General features: G+C 33.0%; 1 long non-coding RNA gene across 1 annotated transcript in view; it reads left to right on the forward strand.

The window, feature by feature from the left end:
- The window catches only part of LOC129218519 (uncharacterized), a 53,407-nt gene that overhangs the window by 11,981 nt on the left and 16,569 nt on the right, over positions 1-24,857 (forward strand). The window contains exon 2 of the long non-coding RNA XR_008580334.1: positions 24,295-24,467. This is a non-coding gene — a long non-coding RNA (uncharacterized LOC129218519). The remainder of the gene's footprint in view (positions 1-24,294; positions 24,468-24,857) is intronic.

Consider the following 24,857-nt stretch of genomic DNA (forward strand, 5'->3'; position numbering starts at 1 on the left):
AAATTGATTGATTAAACATATTACCTTTTCGCTTCTGAAAACTTATTTCAAACTCTAGAAATCCAACTTGCATTCTATCCACTAATGGGTCAACATTAAAATTGCAAAGAACTAGTTTCTGAATTCTTCAATAAAACTTATACATTATGAAACTATGATTTTCTTAACTACTTATTATTTTATAGTTAAAATATAAATTAACTTATGAAATTTCAAGTGTGGATTTCTTTAATAACTTTTCCCTCGCTTTGTAATTATTATTACAATGTTCCTATTTGAAACCAATCATTTTATAGCATCTCGGTGAAATTATCGGGGAAACGGGAGATACGATCCCAACTTTAGTTTTAATTTTTTTTCTCTGGTGCAAATTATCAGTTTTTTTTTTAAAGAAAAATTACATGAACAATCGTAATTGTTTCCTCTATCTGACAGTTTTTTGGTTTATTCAGTAAATTACCGCCCATTAGCCAGGGCTAAAGCAAAAATACGTTGTTTTTTGGTTGTTTTTTTTTCAGTTGAAACTAAACAGGTAGTTTTGGTAAAATATTTTTTTTTTTCAGTATTTTTAAAAAGGGATCATGTATCCCCACATCAAAGGGATACTTGATCCCTTCATGGGGGATACTTGATCCCACTGAGGAAATACATAGACTTTTCATTAGATCAGCAATTTTCCTATGGATTTAAGTTTTCTGCACAATGTTTCTAAAAAATAAAAATATTTCTAATTTTCTTTCCTAAATGATAATAAAGTGAACTCAAAAATAACATTGTTTTAAATTCAACTAGAAAATTTGTAGAAAGTGTACACAACTTTAATGAACTTAAGATGCTTTTGATCAGTTGCTTATTCTTCAATACAGTTGTGAACAATATATTTTATAAATAAAACTAATAATTCATTTAAAAGTAATGTAATGAAGCTAAAATTAAAACAATAAAAAAATTGCGATGAACTACAAAAATCAACTTATTTGCTTTTTGTCTTACAATAAAAAAAAATTAAGTGTTTTTCAATTGATTTTTTTTAATAAGAAAAATGTAAGTATTTGTATACTTATGAAAAAGAAAAGAAAGCCTAGCATATGTTTTCAAAACCTGAAAACTTAAATGCAAACATTACAGCTGTTGTAGTTCTTAAAGTTCCGCTCAACCTAACTATTTTTACACATTCATTCTCATCTACTTTTGCCATTTTTTTCAGGAAAAATAGATTGATTATATAACTTTTTCGTTTTAAAACACTTATTTCCAACTCTGGAAATTCAACTTTTCATTCTATTTAATTTACATAATGGGCAACTTTCTTTTTCGTTGTAAATCTAACTATAGCAAAATCTTTCTTTTTTTTTAATTCAAACAAGGATAATCAATTTCAACTTGTTCAAGCTCATTTGACTGCTCAGAACATAATTTATCTATAGAGTTAGTTTATGTTTATATGTTTGAGATGTAGGGGAGATTGGGGATACTTGATCCCCGCTTTAGGTTTCAATTTTTTCTTTGCTGCAAATTATCAGTTTAAAAAAAAAAGAAGAAAAAACGTACGTGAAGAAAAGTAATTTTTTCCTCTATCTGACAGTATTTTTTTTTTAGTTGAAACAGATAGTTTTGGTAAAATCATTTTTTTCAAAAATTTCATAAAAGGATAATGTATCCCCACATCTAGGGATACATGATCCCTTCATGGGGGATACTTGATCCCACTGAGAAAATACATAGACTTTTCATTAGATCAGCAATTTATGTATGGATCTTAGTTTTCTACATAACGTTTCTAAAAAAAATACTTTCTAATTTTCTTTATTAAATCGTAATAATGTGAACACAAAATAACATAGTTTCAAATTTCACTAGACATTTGTAAAAAAAAAAAATGTGCACAACTTTCATGAACTTATGATGCTTTTGATCAGTTACTTACTGTCCAATACAGTTGTGAACAAAAAAATACTATATTTTATAAATAAAACTAACAATTTTTTAAAGTAGCGTAATGAAGCTAAAATTACAACAAATTAAAAAAAATAGGATACCAAGCACGAAAATCATTTTATTTGCTTCTTGTCTTGCAATAATAAAGTTAAGAGTTTCTTCATTTGAATTAATTTTTAAAAAGAGGTAAGAAAAATATAAGTATCAGTGCACTCATAAAAAAGAAAGCCTAGCTTATATGTTTTCAAAACCTGAAAAGTCAAATGCAAACAATTCGTTTGTTGTAGTTCTTTAAGTTCCACTCAACCCAACTGGATGTGTGCAGCTTAACACATTTTGTCAATTTTTCAGGAAAAATTGATTGATTAAACATATTACCTTTTCGCTTCTGAAAACTTATTTCAAACTCTAGAAATCCAACTTGCATTCTATCCACTAATGGGTCAACATAATGAGCAACTCACTTTTTTGTTGTAAATCTAACTATAGTAAAATCATTTATTTTTTCTTTCAAACAAAGATCTGAGATCTATTTCAACTTGTTCAAGCTCATTTGGCTGATTAGAACATTATTTATCAGTAGAGTTAGTTTATGTTTAGATGTTTGAGATGTTACGTGGGTTACAAGTGCGAACTGATATTTCAATTGTTTAGTATATTTACAGTAGTGATTGTTTAATCTATCACTCAAACTATGATTAATTTTATTATATTAACATGATTTTAAATATTTAAAGTTAATGTCAACTAAGTAAACAACATTTATATTGTTTTCATTGCGTTTATATTGTCATATGGATACTTGATCCCTGGGATCAAGTATCCCTAATATGCGGTTTTTAGAAACATACTTGTTCTATTATTAACAATCGGTGCCAATTTACTAAAAATATGTCTCAATTATTAAAGACTGTCTATACTTTAACATTACACTTCTCAATTTTTTTTAAGTTGTATTTAACGGATAATGTAAACTTCGGAATGCTTTCCTAAAAAAAGTTTCCCTTGTCACATTCAGACGATCATTTCTTGAGCTAAAACAAAATGGCTGAAAAAACAAAATGTTGCCAGGTTTTATGTACAAGTTTAACTTTAATATAATGGTCAGGTTTCAAATTTCTACTTAACGATTTTGGAACATTTTTGGCTATGGGATCATGTATCCCTAGGGATCAAGTATCCTTAGTCTCCCCCTAATGTAAATAAAAACCTTGAGTTTGGTCACAAGTGCGAACTGATATTTTAGTTATTTAGCAGATTAACTGCAGTGCTTGTTTACATCTTTCAATTGTACTTTGATAAATTTTACAATGTTAACGTAGTTTTGAATGTTTAAAATTAAAGTCAACTAAGTAAACTACAGTTATATTGTTTTCATTGTGTTTATATTGTTATAGGGATACTTGATCCCAGGGATCATGTATCCCTATTATGAGATTTTTGCAAACATACTTGCTCTATTATTAACAATCAATGGCAGTTAACAAAAAATATGTCTTAATTATTAACGACTGTATACACTTTAAAATTATACTTAGCAATTTTTTTTTTTTTAAGTTGTATATAACAGATAACGTAAACTTTAGGATGATTTTATTTTAAAAAGTTTCCCTTGACGCATTCAGACAATCATTTCTTGAGCTTAAACAAAATGGTTAAAAAATACAAAGTGTTGCCAGTTTTTATGTACAAGTATATCTTTAACATTGTTGTCAGGTTTCAAAACTCTTACGTAATGATTTTGGTACATTTTTGGCTGAGGGATCATGTATACCCGGGGATCAAGTATCCCTAGTCTCCCCAATACAGTTTAGTATTTAAATGGCTTGAAATATTGCAGATATTTTGCGTCCACATTCAAAGTATGTAAGTGAAAATATTGATGAACTTAAAAAGTAGATTAATTAGCCTTAAGAAGTCCTGAAAAAAAAAACCATATAAAAATGAAATCATGAACACTTTTTTAGAAACATTGTATAAGGGGAGGGGGGTCTTTTCAATTTCAAAGCTCCCTCCAGAAATTATTTCTGTATCCGCCACTGTCCAGTACTATTCTAAAAGAAATGACGCATAACTTTGCTGTCGGAATTTCAATGCTGTAGAATTTCTTACTCTTTAATCACCAAACCATTTGTAGCTCTTTTACAAACATTCAAGGTAACTTTCAGAAATGCCAGTTAATTTTGCTCCATGTCAGAATTTCTAATATATTACTTAACTTAAAAAAAAAAAAAAAACTTAAGGTTCCAGTGCAGGCTGCAATTTTCAGACAAGGTAATGAAATAAGTTTTCTAATCTTTATTTTACTCACACACCCGGTAACAGAAACAGCGCGACGCTGTGATGTGCATCGCAGATTCTTGAAAGTCTGCAGACTAGTTCTTAGCAACACTGTCAAAAATGAAACGCTCAATTTTGACGATTCGGCAATCCTCGAGCACTATTTCGTTATTTTCTACGATCCTTTCGTCAGCGAATCACGTGATATTTGACGAAACCAGAAATCTCAAATTTTTCACGAAATAATTTCGTCCTGATTTCGTCACATTGCAGTGCATTCTGGGAGTTTTCGTTTCAGTCTTGTACTTGCTCGTTAAATTATTTTACGGCAGTTATTTTAAAGGATTCATAAAGAAGGTTAGTATTTATTAAAATTTGTATGTGCAATGTGCCTTCTTTTATGTATTGTTACATTTTTGTTTAGTGTTGTGTTTATTGTTGTATTTAAAACACATTAAAATTGAAAACGACCTGTTCGATTTGGTTTGGAATTCTGTATAAACTAACTTTTAGTCACCTCCACGTTAGGCTTAACAAGCGTTATTTTTTTATTTGCAAATGAAAATGTGTGTTTGTTGACATTTGTTTCCGAAAACGTACATCCTTTATTCCCCCCCCCCCCCCCGTTAGACAATTGACAAAGATGACCAAAGCATTTTTACGAATTTAAACTTACATAAAAAATTCCACCGTTGCTACAGCAACGCAGATAATAAATACAGCGCCTTGATAAATAGCATAGAACTTTGAAGCTTTTAATTTCAACGTTGAATATGTTACATAGTTATGTGTTTTCATTCTTCTTCATGAATTTTACTAATATAATTCTGGTGAACAAAGTGTTTTTGTTTAACAATTCAAAATTTTTTTAATCTGCATTTTTATTTTCTTAAACAAATATTCCGCCCCCACCCCCTCCCTAAGTATTGGTATTTTTTTCTTCTTCTACTCTACATGTAATATTTTATTCAATACTAGCCGCCTGCGGCGATCAGCTGGTCCGCCTTTTTACGCCATTCGCCTTTTTGCGCCAGAGTTGCCGCCTTCGGCGGCTGCTTAGACAATTTAGCGACGGTATTAATCAATGCTTTTCTCTTTTTTCTCAATATTATCATTCGCCTTTTTACACCGATGTTGCCGCCTTCGGTGGCTGCTTAAACAAATTTCGTGGCGGTATCAATCAATCTATATCTATGTATATCATTAGTAGTTTGAATGAAATATTTTCCAGATCTATCTCCAGTTCCGTCGTTTGGAATATTTTTAAAGGAGGGGGAGACACAAACGACGTACTCTTCATGCAAATTTTGTCGAAAAATAACAAAAAGCACTTCCACTTTTATGTGAAAGCATTGTTTTTTCAAAGTCATGGTGTGTGTGTGGGGGGGGGGGGCACTGACACTCCGTTGAAATTCCTTAAATGACGGACATGCCTCTTTCTTGCTGTCCATCTGCTATATCGAACTCTATATTTGTCTATCTATCAATCTATACGATTCGCACATATCTACCTCCTGACAGTACAATCTTTTCTTATTTATATAAGTACTAATTCGAAAACAAAAACATTTTTTGTCCACTCAACCTCTATCTATCTCTGTATCTACCTAACCTAACCGCCAATTCGTAACAGAAACGAAGATCATGCAAAAAATCGCGGGCTTTATTTATTTAATCAAATTAGCCCTCAAAAATAAAGGCTCTTTGTTCCCCATAGTGTTCAAAAAGTAGCGCTTGCAAAAAAAACAGGTGAAGAGAAGGCAAACGATTTCAGTTGGATCACGTGATGAGGTAAGCTGGGAACTCAGCCGGCAAGCGAACAGCTCGCGTTGTGTTCTGCCATTAAAAAAATTGTAAAAAAAAAAAACTATTGCGTATTTTTCAAAACTTTTTTCTTCTAAAGGGGGCGGAATGTTTTACAATTACCGACTAAAATTTTAGAATTGAGGGTTCAATACTTGTCGCAGGATGGGTTTCGAAAAAAACTAAACCCAGAAAAAAATGTAAACTAAAGGTTTTTTCAAAAATCTATAAAAAAGACAAAAATTGCTTTATCTTCAAAATTTTTTCATTCATCATATTTAAAATTAAATTTCCTACACAATAATACAAAAAATATCCGTCTGGCGCGATTGGTTCGGGATCTGTGAGGTCAAAAGTACTAAAAAGTTCCAAAAATTAACTTAAAACATTAAATAACTTTTTTTTCTAATTATAATATCAAAAATCGAAGCCCGAGGTGCACATTTTCAGCAGAAACTGCACCTGTGTACCAAATTTCATCTTTCTAGGCCTTACCGTTTTCCCAGGAAGTGCCACAAACACACACACACAAACATCTTGTTTTATTATATGTATAGAAGACAATAAAAATTTATACAGTAGCTCTCTCCCAAAAGTGTACGTAACACTTATCATTTTCAATGAAATATTGCTCTACCCATTAGGTAAGATTAATATTTTGAAACGGGTAAACAATAGATCTTCTGTAGTTAATTCTTAACAAAACTGCATGAAATATTTTAATAGTAAAATAAAATATGATTTTGAAGAAATTAATAATCAAAAAGTGTTAAGAACTGTATCTCACAAAAGTGTTCAGAAAAATATTTTTTTAATAATTGCTTAGCAACCTTTTAAACAAGCCCACAAAAATCGAGGAAAAAAAGCGCTTAATGCAATTAAAAATAAATGCAAACTGGCTATCAGCTCTTGGTTCGGAAATGATACCCCCCCCCTTTTTTTTGGTTAGGCTCGTTGACCGGACTTATTCAAGTCGCACCCCATGTTGTTTATGTAATGTCATCCCCTTCTGCAGCTGTCTCTTGTTTATGTTGTATCAATACTTCACTATTTGTTGAGTCTGCAAAATAAAACATGAAGTAAAGTAAGTATTAATTTAAAACAAAGCATTTTAAGTTACAAAGAAAATATTAATTTCCATAAAGAACTATATCTTTGTGCTTTGCAGCTAAATATTTTCAATATTTTTTCAATTTTTCCCAAATTTAAAATAAGTTATTGAAGGTAACCTTGATTTTAAAAAAAAGGGTAAGTTAGCAGCATGAGGAGATAAAATTTCCGGGCTTATTGGCCGTGGTCTAATTGGAGTAGAAATTCCAGACGTTTCGGCTTGCTTTGCTGCAGCCATCATCAGTGGTTTGAGTTTGGTGAGACTGATTCCTGGCTTCGGTGGCTCCGGTATTTAAGCAAACTGCTGCTGCGCTGCTGGTCCTGATTGGGAGGCGTTCTCAAGCCGCTGGTGGAATAACGTTCCTGATTGGATGAGATTCAGGAACGTTATTCCACCAGCCAGGATCGCTGGGTGATCCTGGTACCTGATTGGATGGGATTCACCAGCCGTGGTGGCTACCGGTTTCTGATTGGATGGGACCACAGTATGTTTTAGACTGTTGTGGCGGATCTAAGGGCAGGGTACCATGTTTTTGGTAAATTGAAATTCTCCTCTTTTCTGTTGAAATTAAAGGGGTGTTTGAAAATTTCTATAGCTTCACGATGAAGACGGGCAAAGTAATGAGATGTTGTAGCCAAGATTTCTGTGTCTTTAAATTTGATGCTGTGGACTCCTTCTTGTTGGCTGTGTTCGGCTACGGCTGACTTATTATAGTTTCCTAAACGGCAATGACGAACATGCTCAGAAAGGCGTGTCTTGATGGTGTACTTCGTAGTTCCGACATAAACTGATCCACAGGAGCACGGAATTTTGTAAACTCCAGATGTGGAGAAAGGGTCACGGGGGTCTTTCACCGGGCGATAATAATTCCTAAGTTGAGTGGTGGGCTTGAAAATGGTCTTGATGTTGTGTTTTTCAATGAGTTTTCCAATTCGGTCAGTAACTCTGTGTAGGTAGGGTAAGAACACTTTCCCTAATGGTTCAGATGGGGTAGGCTTCTGTTCGTTATTTTGGGACCTCCTGGAATGAAGGGCTCTTCTAATTTCTCCTCTAGTGAATCCATTGGCTTGAAATGCTAGCTCAAGGTGTTTCAGTTCCTCCTTCAAATGTGTCTTTTCGCAGATTCTTTCTCCTCGGTGCATGAGGGTATTGATGACAGCCATTTTTTGTCTCGGGTGGTGGTTTGAGTTCTTATGAAGGTAACGGTCTGTGTGCGTGGGCTTGCGGTACACTTGGTGGCCGAGCGTCCCGTCTTCCTCTTTCGTCACAAGAACGTCGAGGAAAGGCAGCTGATTATTGCTCTCCTTCTCCGTGGTGAACTGAATGCTGGGATGAATGCTATTTAGATGTTGAAGAAACAACTGCAGGTCTTCTTCTCCATGCCTCCACACCGCAAAAGTGTCATCGACGTATCGGAACCAAACCTCGGGCTTCTTTGAGCCCGGAAATTTTATCTCCTCATATTGAAGCCGGCCGTGAAAGCCTTAAACAGTATTTAAGTTAGCAGCATGTTTGAAAATAATAACAATTATAAAGCGTTCTTTGTTGTTTATTTTCACATTTAGTACGCTAAATTCTATGTTAATTTGTGTTACCTGATTTGTGATAATTATGAATTTTTCCATTATACATAGTTTCTACAGCTGAAATAAATGCAGCATTAATTTTATTGCCATATTTGCTGCCTCAAGGCAGTGGCGGATCCAGCCGATTGTTTTGGGAGGGGGCCATCCGAAATTTTTGAACAAACTCCGAAATCCCCAGAAATTTTATTAAAAGGAAGTTTTAAAAACTTAATTTTCGGGGTACGGGACATTAGGTGAGGGGGTGGAATCTCCCTTGAAAATGTTTCAAAATTTAAATTACCGTGTCATTTTTGAAAATTAGGAAACTAAAAACGCATTTTGTTTATTTTTGATGCTGTACCGAGAAAGTTCGGGTTTCAGGTGCTGGCCCCAAAATATTTTTTGAAAATAAAGCTGAGAAACCAAAATATTCTGTCATTATACATCGAGAAGTTAGAAGAGGAGGGATGCTCTTCTAGCTCTTCAGCTGTCCATGATAAAAATGCACCTTTAGGTAATGTTTGCTTACATTTAAGGAAGAGTGAAGGTGCTTAGAATCCTTCCTTTCTGGAAATATTTTGCATTTGAGGCTCTAAAAATTCCATTTTTAACTATTTTTATACATATTTTAGAAAGAGATGGAAAATTCGTGAGCTCCTCCAAAAAACATCTTTTAAAGCTATCATCACGATATAAATTAGGGAGGGAAGGGTTCCTATCAAAGATCGTTTGTAATTGAAGTCCCAAAAAATTTCATTTAAGTTGCTTTTAAGCAAGTTAATTGATAAGGGCTGTATAAGCTAGTTTCCGTTGACATTTTTGCCAAATACTTAAAATGCAATTTTTTTACTACATATCAAGGCATTTGTGAAACAGTATGGGAAAAGGAGGTTCTCTCCCTAGTTTCGAAATTAAAGCCATAAAAACGAAACTTTAGGCTCTCTTTGGTCTTGTAAACAATAGGTATACTCTGAGAACAGTAGCATTTAGAGATCGTCCATGCGTCTGTAGTTGGAATCAAGAAATGATGTAAAAGATGGAGAAAAATTTTGGAAATAAGTTTTATTTTGAGGGTAGGGACATAATTTATCTCCCAATTAAGGCCTATGCTTCTTTTTCAGTATAACACATGTGTTAAATTTTGTTATCTTCTCATAATATATTTTTTTCTTTTTTTTCTTAAAAAAATTCCTACAATCGCAAGGCTTTGGGATCTAGATCCTTCTAGATCCGCCCCTGCCTCAAGGAACTTCAGAAGCATTTCATAGATGAACTACTAGTAAGTCCAAATTTAAGTTAGAGTAATTGAAAAATTGAAAGGAAAATAAAAAGTATATGATAAAAACTAGTCAACTTTTCTCAATACGCTAGTCACTATTTTCATTACATACCTTTGAATCTCTTACTTGCAATTATGTCTTATCGTTGGCCATGGTTGCATTAATGCTTATGGAGCTATCTTAGTAAATCAGTAAAGTTCTAATCAATTATGCCTAATAAAGGTACCTAATTTCCCTTGAAGTTCCAGACAGGTAAGTATGAAGTATGTACCAAAGTACTTCAAAGTATAAAGTATGTACTGCATGCAATATGTATTAAACATAAATTTTGCCAAACAAGCATTCTACATAGAAGCAAAATTAATAAGACAAATAATCGATTGAAAAAAGAAAAAGGTAAGCTTTTTCTCAAGATTGTCTAACTTCATTTTCTATATCTAATTTTCGAACAAAGATATACAAACTTAAAGCTGTACATTTTATTGCACTATTTCTTTAAAATTTATGATATTAGTTTTAAAAAAATCTTTTTTTTTTTTTTTGGATTTTTTATGCGATGCAATGAAGAAGTAAATCCCCAGCAATTTTCTCTTGAGCAAATATTGATGTAACTCTGCATAAAAGTAACCTATGTCTTATTCTTCCAGAACCCAATGTCTGCTGAGGAAGTAGCTTTTCTATATTCCCAGTAGGGCTGGACGATGTAGGAATTTTTACATCGTGATGCATCGCCAAACTTACATCGCGAGTAGTTGAAGCAGTTTGAATTGTTCTTCCCGCTATAGGCGGCAAATCCCCGATTAGGGGAGTTTTCCTTGCAAAAATCGAAGTTTTTGTCAGAATTTTCCCAAATTTGGCACGAAAACTACCCTATGGGAATTCACAAACATCAAAGGACAAATATACCAAACTTGGAATAGATCCGACAAAAACCCACGCGGGGGATTCCCCATGCATAGCGTGACTAAAACAGGGGAATTCTCGAGCATCAAAGGAATTCTGTGCCAAATTGTTAAAAGATCTTATAAAAATTGGTTTCTGGGAAAAAAAAAGACCCCAATAGCTAGACGAAAACTCCCCGATGAGAATTCAGAAAAGATCCAACAAAAACTTGCTTTTTATAAGGAGAACTCCAATGGGGGTTGCCCTCCCCCCCATAGAGGAAGGAAAACTACCCTGCTTGAATTCCCGAGCATCAAACGACCTCTGTGCCAAATTTAGAAGAAATCCGACAGAAATTGGTTTTTATAAGAATAACCCCAATGAGGGGTTATTCTTATAAATTCCCCCCCCCCCTTCCATAGAAGAACGAAAATTATCCTGCTTGAATTCCCGAGCATTAAAAGACCTCTGTGTAAAATTTGGAAAAGATTCGACAAAAACGTGGTTTTTATAAGAAGCACCCCCAATAGGGTCCCCCCCCACACACAATAGAGGGACGATAACTACTTTTTGAATTCCCGAGCATCAAACGACCTCTGTGCCAAATTTGGAAAAATCAGACAAAAACTTGGCTTTTATAAGGAGATCCTCCATGAGGGTTGTTCCTCCCCCCCCCCCCCCCATAGCGGGACGAAAACTGCTCAATCAGTATTCCTGAGCATCAAGAATGAACCTCTGTGCCAAATATGGAAAAGATCCGGCAAAAAATAGATTTTTTGCAGGAAAACCCCCCTTATGGGGGTTTAGTTAGATACCATGGGGAGTTTATGGGGCCGGACTAACATGCGGGTTTCCGTTCTTTTTTTTTTACTTCCTTTTACAAAAAAGGAAGTATTGTATTCGCGAAAAAATTTTCACTCAAAAATCGCCCTTAATTTCCATTTTGCTCACCCCCAAATGAATGTTGAGTTTTTTTTTTCGATTCGACCACATGCGGAAAAGTGCCTAAGAATGTATAGACACGCGAAATATCCATTTTGACCATCACCGAGGTAATTACAACGACTTTTCTCGTGACGTCTGTATGTATGTGCGTATGTGTGTATGTGCGTATGTGCGTATGTGCGTATGTATCTCGCATAACTCAAAAATGGTATGTCCTAGAAAGTTGAAATTTGGTACATAGACTCGTAGTGGGGTCTAGTTGTGCACCTCCCCTTTTGGTTGCTTTCGGATGTTCTTAAGGGGGTCTTTTGCACCTTTTTGGGGGGAAATCATTGTTAATTTCGATGTAAACTCAAGTGGCGTTATAATTTGTCGGACACTTGGCGATATATCGCCAGTCTTTTGGTCGCCAAGTTTTGTCGCCAACTTGGCGACAAATTTGGCGGAGTTTTTTTTTTTTTTTGGTTTCAATTTGGCCATTGTTGGTGATATTTAGAGAATAAATATTGAATCACATTAAAATAGCGAATAATGGGGAAATGACATTAAATTGGAGTAAAAGGAAGTCATGTGATGCACACATCAGCTCGTTTTTTTTTGCTTGGATAAAAAAAAAAAGCTTGGATGTAAGCAAACTTGTGGAGCACACCGATCTATCGGTTTAGAGGTTTTTATTCTAAACCGGTGTTATGATGTAGGGTGTACTGTACATCGGTATTTTACGATGTATCGATGCATCGTAAAGCCCTAATTCCCAGATATCATTTCACATTGTTCTTTAACTTGAATTTGCAATAATTACTTTTACATTTTAAAGAAATTGTCTGCTTGTATTTTTACATTAATAAAAAAAATTTTAACATCTTTTATGTGTCTCTTTTTTCAACAAATACTTGCCTTTTGCTTTAGGCGGAGGGGGGGAGTGCAGGCCAGTCATTTCGATTTTTTTTCCAATTGTGGAAAAAGGTGTACACTCTTCAAAATTTTTATAGAGAACCAACTAAAACCACGGCCTTTCGTACGTAAAGAATAAATATTAAAAAATCAGGGGGGGGGGAATGTCAACCACCATGAATGACCCCCCCCCACCCCCGTAAATGACGGGCCTGTGAGTGTGACTATGCGCATCAAAGTAGGAAATTATGGTGGTAAGATTCTGAAGTAAAGATTTGACTAAATCTTATAAGATACAGTCGAACCTCGTTAAAACGAATTTTAATGGATCATTAAAATCGATTATTCTTAACAGAATTCGTCTTATCCGAAAAACAATAAACAATGGTACAAAGATTACAAAAAAGTCCGTTTTAGAAGTAATTCTTTTTAAGCGTGTCGTAAATTAACGAGGTTCGTCAGTATTGTCAAAAAAAAAAAAAAAAAAAAGAAAGAAAGAAAGAAAGAAAGAAAACTAATCAGCTCAAAAAAGAAAAAATAAAAATAAAAGAAATAAATAAACTCAAAAAAATAAGGAATTAACATGCTCAAATATGACGAAATTAATTTGACGAAACTAATACTCTCAAAACTACGAAAATGATTGTCGATTTGACGAAACTAGAATAAAGAAATATTTCGTTACATTTGACGAAATTCGCATCTTGAAACCAGAGACGAAAGCAGTTTCCTCAATTTGACGAAATGTTCGCTTGGAGCATATCCCTAGAAGCGATTTCGTCAGAAACGAAAAAAATTTCGTCGAATTTGAAAGTCCATTTCTGAGAGTGAAGGGAAGAAAAAAAAACTAAAATTTTTAAAGAAAATTTTTTTAATTTCAACTTATGAAGATTTGTACCGTATTTTCTGGGATTGTGTTAAAGCATTGCTTTCTGCCGATTAAAACTTTGCGATTAATCAAATGCCGATTTATCTTGCAGACTATTTCTTTTTTTTATCAACGTCGCAGACCGCTGAAACAAATTCTGCTATCGGGCTCGCACACACAAAGAGACCAAAAAAAAAAGAAAAAAGGGAAAAAAGGAGGTAAAAGTATATAGATCATTCCATCATTCAATAAACTTGACATTAGCGTTTGGAAACTAGTTTTGAAGTTGCTGAAAGTGATTCTTCAGACATTGTAGTAGGGGAGAGTGTTGTACCTTGGGACACTGCTAATTTCCAAGAATCTATATTTAGCAGCCATGTTTTTGTAATTTCTAATAGTAACCGTCACCACTGAATGGTGCCATAGTAAAAATCAGCATCAAATGAGTAAACTTGACGATTTTGTGAGAGAAAGAAAATTTCATGACTCCAAAATAAATAGGGGAACATGGGGCAAAGTGAACTAGCGGAACAAAGTGAAATGGTGAAATATTTACTCTGCTTTAGCGCCACCTATCTGGTATTATTTTAACTATCTAGTACCATATGTAGTCTGTTCAGGTCAGAAAAAAAAAAACGCCGAAGGTTAAGCATTTGGTAAAACAGGCAATTTTAAAAAAAATGATACTAATATTGTAATATTTTGTTGTTGTAAGTCAAAAATTGTTTTTTTTACTATAAAATGATAAAGTTCTTGTTATTAGCATTTTAAATATTAATTGAGACCTCCTAATATTTAATGCAGTACTAGTTTAGTTAATATTAAGCTTAGTTGTATTTTGAATGAATTGTACAATTCGTTAAGTACATGCGAGGCAAAGTGGATGGAGCAAAGTGAAATAGTTTGTTTCATTTACTCACTCAATTATTTAATATAAATCACTTTCGTTTTCATTTATTAATTAATTCATTTACATTCCTTCATTTTGTAATTCACTTATTTATTCATTCATTCACTTATTTTCTGATTCACTCATTCTTTTACTCGATCATTTATTTTTCTTCATATATTAATTGATTTATTCATTTAATTATTCGTTTTTTGTTTCATTATTTTTTCATTCATTCATTCAACCTTATATTTACTGATTCTTTTGATCAAATATATGTTTTATAATCGAATAGAAAATATTTCATTAGAAAAATATTGTAATTTTCACTTTTTACCCCATGAAAAAAAAAAGTGAAATTTTTCCACCTTTTTTTTTAAGACTCAACTTAACTGCTAAAAATAAAAAATATTGTATTAACGCAATTTCATTTTCTGTCTTTGTATTTGTAAAACTAATGAACTGAATTTTATTTTGTGGTAAAAGAGAAGTACTTTAAACAGTTTGGTTATGAGAAAATAATGATGGTGCATCTATATTGACCACCATTTTGGTTTTTCTTAAACTACGTGGTGATTGTACCTTGGGACAGCCAAATATTTTGTACCTTAGGACACGTTCCAAGGTACAACATATGCATGGTTCTTAATAATTAAGATTTAAGATATACTTAGGAACATGGAACGATGTTCCAATCTCATGTAGTCTTTTAAACACATTTAATGTCAGATAATAAATCATAAATCAATTTTCATAATTAATTATTCATGATTTAATTCACTACCATGATTCCCCCCCCCCCCTGGTACAAAACTGGTTATAGTATATGGCTGTTTCCTGAATTATGAAGACTTTTCCATAGTGAAACAGGATCTGTCCCAAGGTACAATAGGATGTTGTACCTTTGGACAGCTTGGAACTTTTACTTTAAATGGCTGGCAATATTTTATTTTCAAACTGTCTGAATTTTAAAAAATATATTGCATAGAAGTATGATGGGGTATTTTAATGTGACTTTTAGATTTTAAATTTGATTCTAATAATTGACGTTAAAAATTAAAATATGAAAAGTGTCCCAAGGTACAACACTCTCCCCTATTCAATGCAATATTATAAATTATAGAATTCTTGTTGTCAAGTACATAATTTCACTTAGTGATGTGCCGGATCGTTAAAAAAAGTAGATCCGTGGATACGGATACGGATAAATAGTGTCACGATCCGCGGATACGGATACGTTTTTTTTTTTTTTTTACCAATTCAACTATCCATGTGTAAAATTTGTAACGGAAGGTATTCCTGTCAGAATAATGGCAGTTTCTTCAAAAAATGTCAACTGCGGCAAAAATATAATCAAGACTATGATTTACTCTTTAAAGAAATTTCGTCCGATCGACGAAATACAGAGCTGGAAACACCTTTAAAACAGTAACTAGATAATTTAGTCTCACTGTTTTTTAAAGGATGCCGAGGGAAAAAAAATGAAGAATAACAGAAACGCCAAATCAATAACAAAAACTAATATTAAATTAAAAATTAAAAAAACAAAACACGTCCCAGAGAGCCGACCTCATATTAAGATGAATTTCGCGGGTCAGAACACACATTTGTTTAAAAATATGAACTGACAACAGGTAAAATTTTAAATCATTGAGCTTTTTCTCCTTATCTTCCGACTATGAAATCGCTACCAATCACGCGTATAAAGGCTTAAAATTGCATTTAAAATTTACTTAACAAGGTCATAGCTCCTACTGTATATAAGTTAAAAGTTTCAAATAAATGTCACACGCAGAAAACTTCGTTCTTTCAATTAGGGCCAACATTTTTAACGTACGAGTAAATTTTTACTACCATAATTGTGAAAAACGTTAAATCGGTTTTTAATTAATATCTCCGGTAATTAAAGTTCAGCAAAAACGAGGCCAATCTATGAACACTTTCGATCAAGTCACCTTTTGAACGAAAAATGGAATATCAAAATCGGTTCATCTGTTTAGAAGCTACGGTGCCACAGAAAGACACACTGATACACACTTTTAAAATTTATTTCCCCTTCCTTTTGCAACGGGGGGGGGGGGTACAAATTGGCTTCTGAAATGCTATCTCATAATTTAAACGGAATTTACGAGTCTTTTATTCAAATATTTAAAAATTTTTTTGATTAGAAATGATCCGTTTAAGATCCGTTAAAAAGTAACGGATACGGATACAGATCTTTATTTTCTCTCGGATATCCGCGGATACGGATACGGATATCCGGAACATCACTAAATTTCACTTTGCTGCATTAAAGTCATATTACTTTTACTAAAATAATTATTTTTGCATCCCATTTCTAACGTGGTTCAAAGTTGCCTTGAGTGGTAGGACATCTTTGAATTAGGCTAATAACACCAGTCTGCGATTAATTCGTTTACTTCTATCACGTGAGGTTTTCTTGCGAAATCACTTTGCAAAATTACGCGAATTTCAACACAAGCATTTTCAAAAAACTTTTTTTTTTAAATATAATATTTGATGCACACAACTTGCTGAATTTAGTTACATAATTACTCTTTGAACAAAGAGAAATTAGACTATGGAGAAAATAAACGAAATGGGTAGTAAAGTTAATTCGATGCAAAAAAAAAGAAACATATTTTCAGTAATTTGTCTCGTAGTCACAATAATATGTACTTAGTTCTACAATTACTTCATAATAAAGTAGCATTTAAAGAGTATTCTGCGAAATGTGCAGTAATTTTTTGAAGAAATTAGCCATTGACAGTGACTTTCTGCGGAAGTTTCAAAACAGAAAAAAGTTTCATTGCGGTGCAACTCATAACCAATCTGTGGATCATCTGAAATCAAAAAGACAGGATGATTTTATTGGTTAATAAGCTTTTGATGGTAACAATGTCTTCTTTTCATTACAGTCGACTCCCGCTTCAACGCGATCCGCGGAATGGCTATAACGCGAATTTTTCCCCGGTAAAGAATTTTATTCCCAACGCGAATTTTTCACCCGCAACATGAAAAATTTTCAGAGGGAATCGCAGTTTTTTTCGTGAATGGACCTTCATCCCTTTGACATCGCTGAGGGCGGAAGTTCCCACACCGTACTAGTCTAAACATCGCTTATACAAATAACTACTCCTCATTTTCCATTAATTTTTTCATTCTATATGGTAAAGTTAATGAAATATAATGACACTTAAGAGCACTGTTTCATTTAAAACTGAAGATGGGAGAAAAAAGAGAAAGTTTCAACAACTATAGTGCATTTGTTTTTCTTACTACATAATGTACGTACCGTAGTGGTTTATTTTACGTCTTTTTTTCCCATTGATCATTGACTTTGTGCATCGTAGCAGTTTTTTATGTTAAATAAAAGGTTTTTTTTTAAATACAATAAATAAAAATTCAATTTTTTGTTTAAGAAACAGTAATGTATAGTTAAGAAATGGTTTTTAACAGTTTGAGGTGGTGTTTACAAGTGTCTTTAATCGTAAGGGTATGTTTATAAACGTTTTTACACATACCCTTTTCCACAACGCGAAATTTCAACTTACGCGAAGGGTCTTGGAACGCATCCCTCGCGTAAGTCGGGACTCGACTGTATTCATTTTAATGTATAATTTTAAAACAGCAAAACTTTTGTTTCTTTCTTCCTTTCTTCTTTTTGATGAGAAACCGATATTTTGACTTCTAGATGCAGTAAAAAATTGAAAAACCAATGAAGAAAAAAAAAATGGACGTTGTTACTTGCAGAAACTTATTAATTAATAAAATCATTTTGGTTTCAGATGATCCAGAGGCTGAGTTATGAGAAGCACCGGAATGAAATTTTTTGTCTTGAGACGTCCACGGAGAATCGCTGTCAATCACTTATTTCATCATGAAAATTAATGAAAATTTTCCCAGAAAATTCTTCAAATGTTACTTGATTATGTCGAAAAGAGAAAATGATATATCAACTGTTTCGTGGGAAAAAAAAGTGGAAATTTATTTATTTATTTTTTTTTATTTATTTTTATTTTATTTTATTTTATTTTATTTTTTTTTTTTTGGTATCGAATTCACGTTACTCGCCCCTTAAAACGTAAATGGTACGTCATAGGAACTTTCGGACTTCGAATTTGATTTCAGCATGCTAAAATTACCCCAAAAATATTCAAACTTCGGAGGCAACAATTTCATCGCTGGATAGTTTAATTAATTCATTTTTTTAATGGATTTATTAGTTATCATTTCCTAGTTTTGGATAGCTATATAATATTTTAGGAGTGTTTTTTTACCTTTTTTATGCCATTAAATGCTATAAAATAATTAAAATATGAGCGGGGCAGTTTAAAATAGAGAACTAACCTTGGTACCTTGAATGATTGTAGGGGAATGTGAGGCAAGGTGAAACAGTTAAGATTACATACTTTTTTCAAAGTGAAAAAAATTGAAAATTAATTATGAAAATTACAGTACATAAAGAAAGAACAATGTATTTTATTATAAAACTTACGTTGAAACATTATTCTCTTATTTTCGGCAATAACTTACCTCCAGAAAAAAGTTCACTTTTTTTCCATGGGTGAAAGATAAAATATTTTTCTAATGAAATATTTTCTATCCGATTATTAAAGATAATTTTTATCAAATGAATGAGCAAGCAAAAGAATGAACGAATAAATGAATAGATGATGAAACAATAAACGAGAAAGGTAATGAATTAATATATGAGAAAAATACATAAGTGAATAAAATAGCATATGAATAAGAAAATAAGTGAATGGATGAATGAATAAGTGAATTATTGAATGAAGGAATGTAAATGGATTGATAAATCACTTACGTATTACTTTAATAAATTAAATAAATGATTGAATAAATAAACAAAATGAGCTATTTCACGTTGCCCCATCTACTTTGTCCCGCATGCACTTGACTAACCGTTCAAAATATTTAAAATGAAAATAAAGCTTAATATTATATAAAGAAAAAAAATACTGCATCGACTATTAGTAGGTTTCAATATTTAAAATTCTGAGAACAAAATTTATCGTGAAAATAACAAAATAATTTTTGACTTACAACAAATATGAGCGTTAATTTTTGGTGTCCCAATATGAGTGTCAATTTTTGAAAATTACTAGTATGTATTATATGCTTTAATCTTCAGAGGTATTTTTTCTCGAATAGCGTAGATTACATGTGTTACTACATGGTTCAAATATTATTTTATAGTTGTCGCAAAAAAAACAGAGTAAATATTTCACCACTGCACTCCGCCTCGGTATTTCACTTGGCTCGACGACCTTTACTTCTATATAAAAACTTTTTAACAAAAAAATTGAACCGCCGAAAAAACTGAAAAGCAAAAAATAATAAACCATTTTAATTAAACCTTAATAACTAAGTTCTTAAACTGATGTAAGTATACCTAAGTATATATTTTTGTAATAATTTAGAGTTTTTAATTAACCTTAATAACTCAGTTCTTAAATTAATGTAAGTATACCTAAGTAGTTTTGAGTCGGTGCCAAACAAGCAAATTAATTATTTTTGTAAAGCGTGAGGCGCAGCGGTAGCGTATGGCGACACGCCCCTTCGCCGGAAAATGCCGAGCGTTCACGAAGTTAAACCCGAACGTCGTCGAGTGGTCTCGAAGAAGCACGTGTCGAGTATTTGGCTGCTACTGAGCTTTTGCCTCATATACAACAGTCAAAATGTTTATATCATTGTTCATCATACTGAAGAAGGATTTCTCATCCTGTTAAAAGCTCAAATAAATGGTTTTGTGGGTCATAGTATTATTCAGCGTAAGTATGGCATAACAACTGTAGCCGTTAAGTGCATACATGATCCTGAAGATTTTTCTCACTGGTTGTTTGCCTCTCTCGTGCGAGGTCCCAAAGGTTTCAAAGCTCCAACGAGAGGTACTTTTTGTTGCATACGATCTACTAGTATTCATGATTTAATGATGGCGTGTGGAGGGAGCATTTTTTGAAACATTTATGTTTATTGCCGGACATTTCACATTACATTGCTAATTTTATTTGGTTATTTCTTTAAATTTAGGTAATTTAGGGATCTTTGTTTATTTATTGTTTGGCACCGACTCAAAACTACTTAGGTATACTTACATTAATTTAAGAACTGAGTTATTAAGGTTAATTAAAAACTCTAAATTATTACAAAAATATATACTTAGGTATACTTACATCAGTTTAAGAACTTAGTTATTAAGGTTTAATTAAAATGGTTTATTATTTTTTGCTTTTCAGTTTTTTCGGCGGTTCAATTTTTTTGTTAAAAAGTTTTTATTTTATAATTTTTTGTGGCCATAAGCTACTAATGTGGCTATAATCTGTATGCTTATATTTTTGATTACTTTTAAAATAGCTACCTACCTTACTTGAGCTATTAATATATATATATATATATATATATATATATATATATATATATATATATATATATATATAATCGTATTTTAACAATTATCTGTTGTGTTACATAAATAATTTTAAAAAAGCATTCTTTATATACTAACATGGGTAGACCTACAAAAAATGCTGCTCGGATGAGGAAAAGATGTTTAGAAGAATCTATTAATGAGAAAGAAAAAAGGTTGGAAGCAAACAGAAAGAGAATTACATTAACACGTTCACAGGAGAGTTTAGGTCAGTGCGAGGAAAGACTGTCGAGAATGAGAAGCTACAATAACGATAGGTTATTGCACGAAGGTGATAAGCAGCGCGCTCGTCGTTTAGATATGATAAGAGAGCGACTTTCAAATGAGAGTGAAGAGCAACGCGCTCATCGTTTAGATCTGATAAGAGAGCGAGTTTCAAATGAAATTGAGGACGAACGTATGCTGCGTTTGGATGCTGCTCGTAACCGTTCAGCAATGGTGGTACTTCACGAATCTTCCGAGGAGAGAACTAATCGTCTGAACGCCATGCGACAAGCAGCTCGCGAGCGAAGAAACCAGTGTAACGCAGAAAAGTATGTCACGAAAAAATAGTATGTCACCATCACTAAACTTCGCCATATTTTTTCATACAAATCCTGAATATAAAAAATGTTTGACGACTGGCACTGAAAACTAACCCTAATCACAAGTACCAGAGATTGAGAGGTCTACACTGCCGTGTGCAGGTAAAGGGCTATAACTGCAATTTTATCTTTTTTTTTTTTTTTTTTTGCATTTTGTCATCATTGTTTGTACGTTAGCTTTGTTGTACAAACTAACTTATTTGGTTTCCGCTAAAAAAATATAATTCCAACATTTCCCAGTTGATAGTACTGAATCCAGCGCACAATTCTTCAAATATCTCGAAAACTCATTTCTGCAGATACTGTCGTTTACCTGCTCAAGACAGTACACACGAGAGACATACAAGTCTGCATCTCATTCATCGTGAGTTTTTTTTTTTTTTTTGTTATACCCAATTCAGCATCAAAAAATCTTAGAGTGAACTACAAATCGCTCCCCTTTCCCCACCCTTAGGGTAGGATTTTTTCCCTCAAATTTATATAGGAACGACTTCATGCTATACCCTTTCCAATAAAAAAAGAATATTCTAAATCAGACTATTCTGTAAAAAGTTATGTGTGGTCATATATAAAAAAATCTGTGAGTGAACAACAAATCTCCCCCTTTTCCCACCCTTAGGGTAGGAATTTTTTCTCCAAATTTATATGAGACCAACTTCAGGGTATAACCTTTCCAATAAAAAAAGAATTATCAAAATCGGACTATTTTGTAAAAAGTTATGTGTGGTCATACATTCGAAATCTGTGAGTGAGCAACAAATCTCCCCCTTTTCCCACCCTTAGGGTAGGAATTTTTTCTCCAAATTTATATGAGACCAACTTCAGGGTATACCCTTTCCAATAAAAAAAGAATTATCAAAATCGGACTATTTTGTAAAAAGTTATGTGCGGTCATACATTCCAAATCTGTGAGTGAGCAACAAATCTCCCCCTTTTCCCACCCTTAGGGTAGGAATTTTTTCTCCAAATTTATATGAGACCAACTTCAGGGTATAACCTTTCCAATAAAAAAAGAATTATCAAAATCGGACTATTTTGTAAAAAGCTATGTGTGGTCATACATTAAAAATCTGTGAGTGAACAACAAATCAACCCCCTTTTCCCACCCTTAGGATAGGAATTTTTTTTCAAAATTTTTATGGGACCACCTTCGGGGTATACCCTTTCCAATAAAAAAAGAATTATCAAAATCAGAATGTTCTGTAAAAAGTTATGCGTGGTCATACATTAAAAAAAAATATATACGTGTCGAATTGAGAACCTCCTCCGTTTTTTCGTCGGTTAATAAAACTAGCTGCGTCGCCCGGCTTTGCACGGTCTACCTCGAAAATAAAAGTAAGGTCAAATGACGCATGTTCGACAATCAGGCTTCAACTAGAGAAAAAAATACTGTACAATTTCCTGTCAAAATGATCGTTCTTAAAGAAATAAAATGGTAAATCAAAAATTCCCGAATAAATTAAACGCAACCCTTCGTAAATGCAACTAGAATCCTTGATTGTCTTCTGCTGGCAGTGCAAAAAAAAAAAAAAAAAGAAAGATGATAAATCGCCAAATAATAATCAAAAGGGGAAATTTTTACCTCAAAACAAACACAAAATTTTATTTAGTCACAGTCTAGGAAAAAAAAGTGGCAACCATATGAATGGTTTTATTCTCGCTGATTTAAAATGAGATCGCGCAAACGATAATTTTCAAGTATAAAATTGCTGTTTCATTAAGCTTAAAAATGTTTGCTTTCCCGGTGATTTTACAGTCCTGTTTGTGGGATTTTTCTTTTTTTTTTTTTTTGAAATTCGATGGAAGTAAAACAATTTCAGCGGTATTTTTCGCGGGCTTTCGAATGGGACCAGAATCAAGAAAATCGGATAACTATTTCGGGTAGAACGAGCCATTTAATGCCATTTTCAGGCCCTAAAATTAAAATTCGAACGATTCGGCACTGTTTTGGCGTTTGAAAACCCCTCTACGTTCCTTCTTGGGTGCCCAAGTACCTCCCTGCCAAATTTAGCCGAGATCTGACGTACGTACACACATATTTACATACATAAATAAAAACACGCATGTATATTCTTTATTTTATTTATATAGATAATGATAAATCTCGTTTGTGTCTTCCTTTTAACCAAAAATAAGACAGTAGACAAGGCAAATAGTCGATTTCATGCGTACTAGAGTCCAAAACATTTATTTTAAATGAAAATTCTAGGGTGAAAATTAATTGAGGTATTTTTCTGGTAAGAGAATTCGAAAAATTGGATGTTATACGCAAAATGAAAGCACATGCAAAAATGAAACTTGGTGTTTTCGGAAGACATAATACCCGGTGATAACGAGTGAATATAAATGCATTAGCGTTCATAAATTATTTCTATTTTTTATTTTTTTTTTACTGTAAAATTTGCTACTTTAAGGTAATATAAGGACGAGTAGCGCATTTTAAGCAAATAAAGCTAACCTTTTCGAAAAATTATTCTTCATGTAAAAGGCCCACTATCGCAGAAATTAAAAAACAGTTCGCCGAATATGAGAAATTCCGCGCTAGAGAACGCGCAGTAATGCTCATTCTTAATGAGTTGTCTAGAGCAGGGGATCCCTAACTTTAAAATATTTTGATCCAAGAGTAAAGAACTCAATCCATACACACCACCCATTTCATCTCCGTTGCATTAATTTGTTTACTTATTAATTTATTTATTTGTGCTTACTGCTTACTACTCATTTATTTTAACATTACATACTAAATACCGTTCCAATGACTTCTTTTCATTTTGTAATTTTAATTAATGCAGTTTTCCTTTCAGATATCTCTCGCTTTACTGGTAATTTTATACGCAATATTCCTGCTTTCGTACGTACCAGGATACACAGAAGCTGGACCAAATAGCAATATATCCACGTGCCACGTCTGTGACGATGCCGTTGATTTCAGTGTTCGTAATGTAGTGTGCTGTTTTTTGACGTCGAGGTGTTGTGGGTAAGTGAAACAAAGTTTTTGTTCTTATGCGAAAAAAATAATCAATTAACAGATCATTCAATAATTAAAAATTAAATGTAATAAACAGTGAACTGAAGGTAAAGATTTTATTTCAACAAAATCTGCTTATCTAGTATAGGGGTTCTTAACCTTTCACGCTCCACAACCCCTTTGAACACTGATAGGAGGTCACGCTCCCTCCCCTACCATACTGGAGAAACTACGTACCGCAAGATCCCGCAACACTGAGAGATCCAGAGTCGGAAAGGATCCGAAAGTTTTGAGCTTCATTTTCATTACACTTTATTAAATTTTTCAGTAAATCAAACTTCGTTTGAAAATGCTTATATTGGTTGTGGAGTAGGGTCTGGTGGGGTAAAGTGGTCATAT

The sequence above is a fragment of the Uloborus diversus genome, chromosome 3 (assembly GCF_026930045.1).
Source record: "Uloborus diversus isolate 005 chromosome 3, Udiv.v.3.1, whole genome shotgun sequence".
Taxonomy (NCBI): Eukaryota; Metazoa; Arthropoda; class Arachnida; order Araneae; family Uloboridae; genus Uloborus; species Uloborus diversus.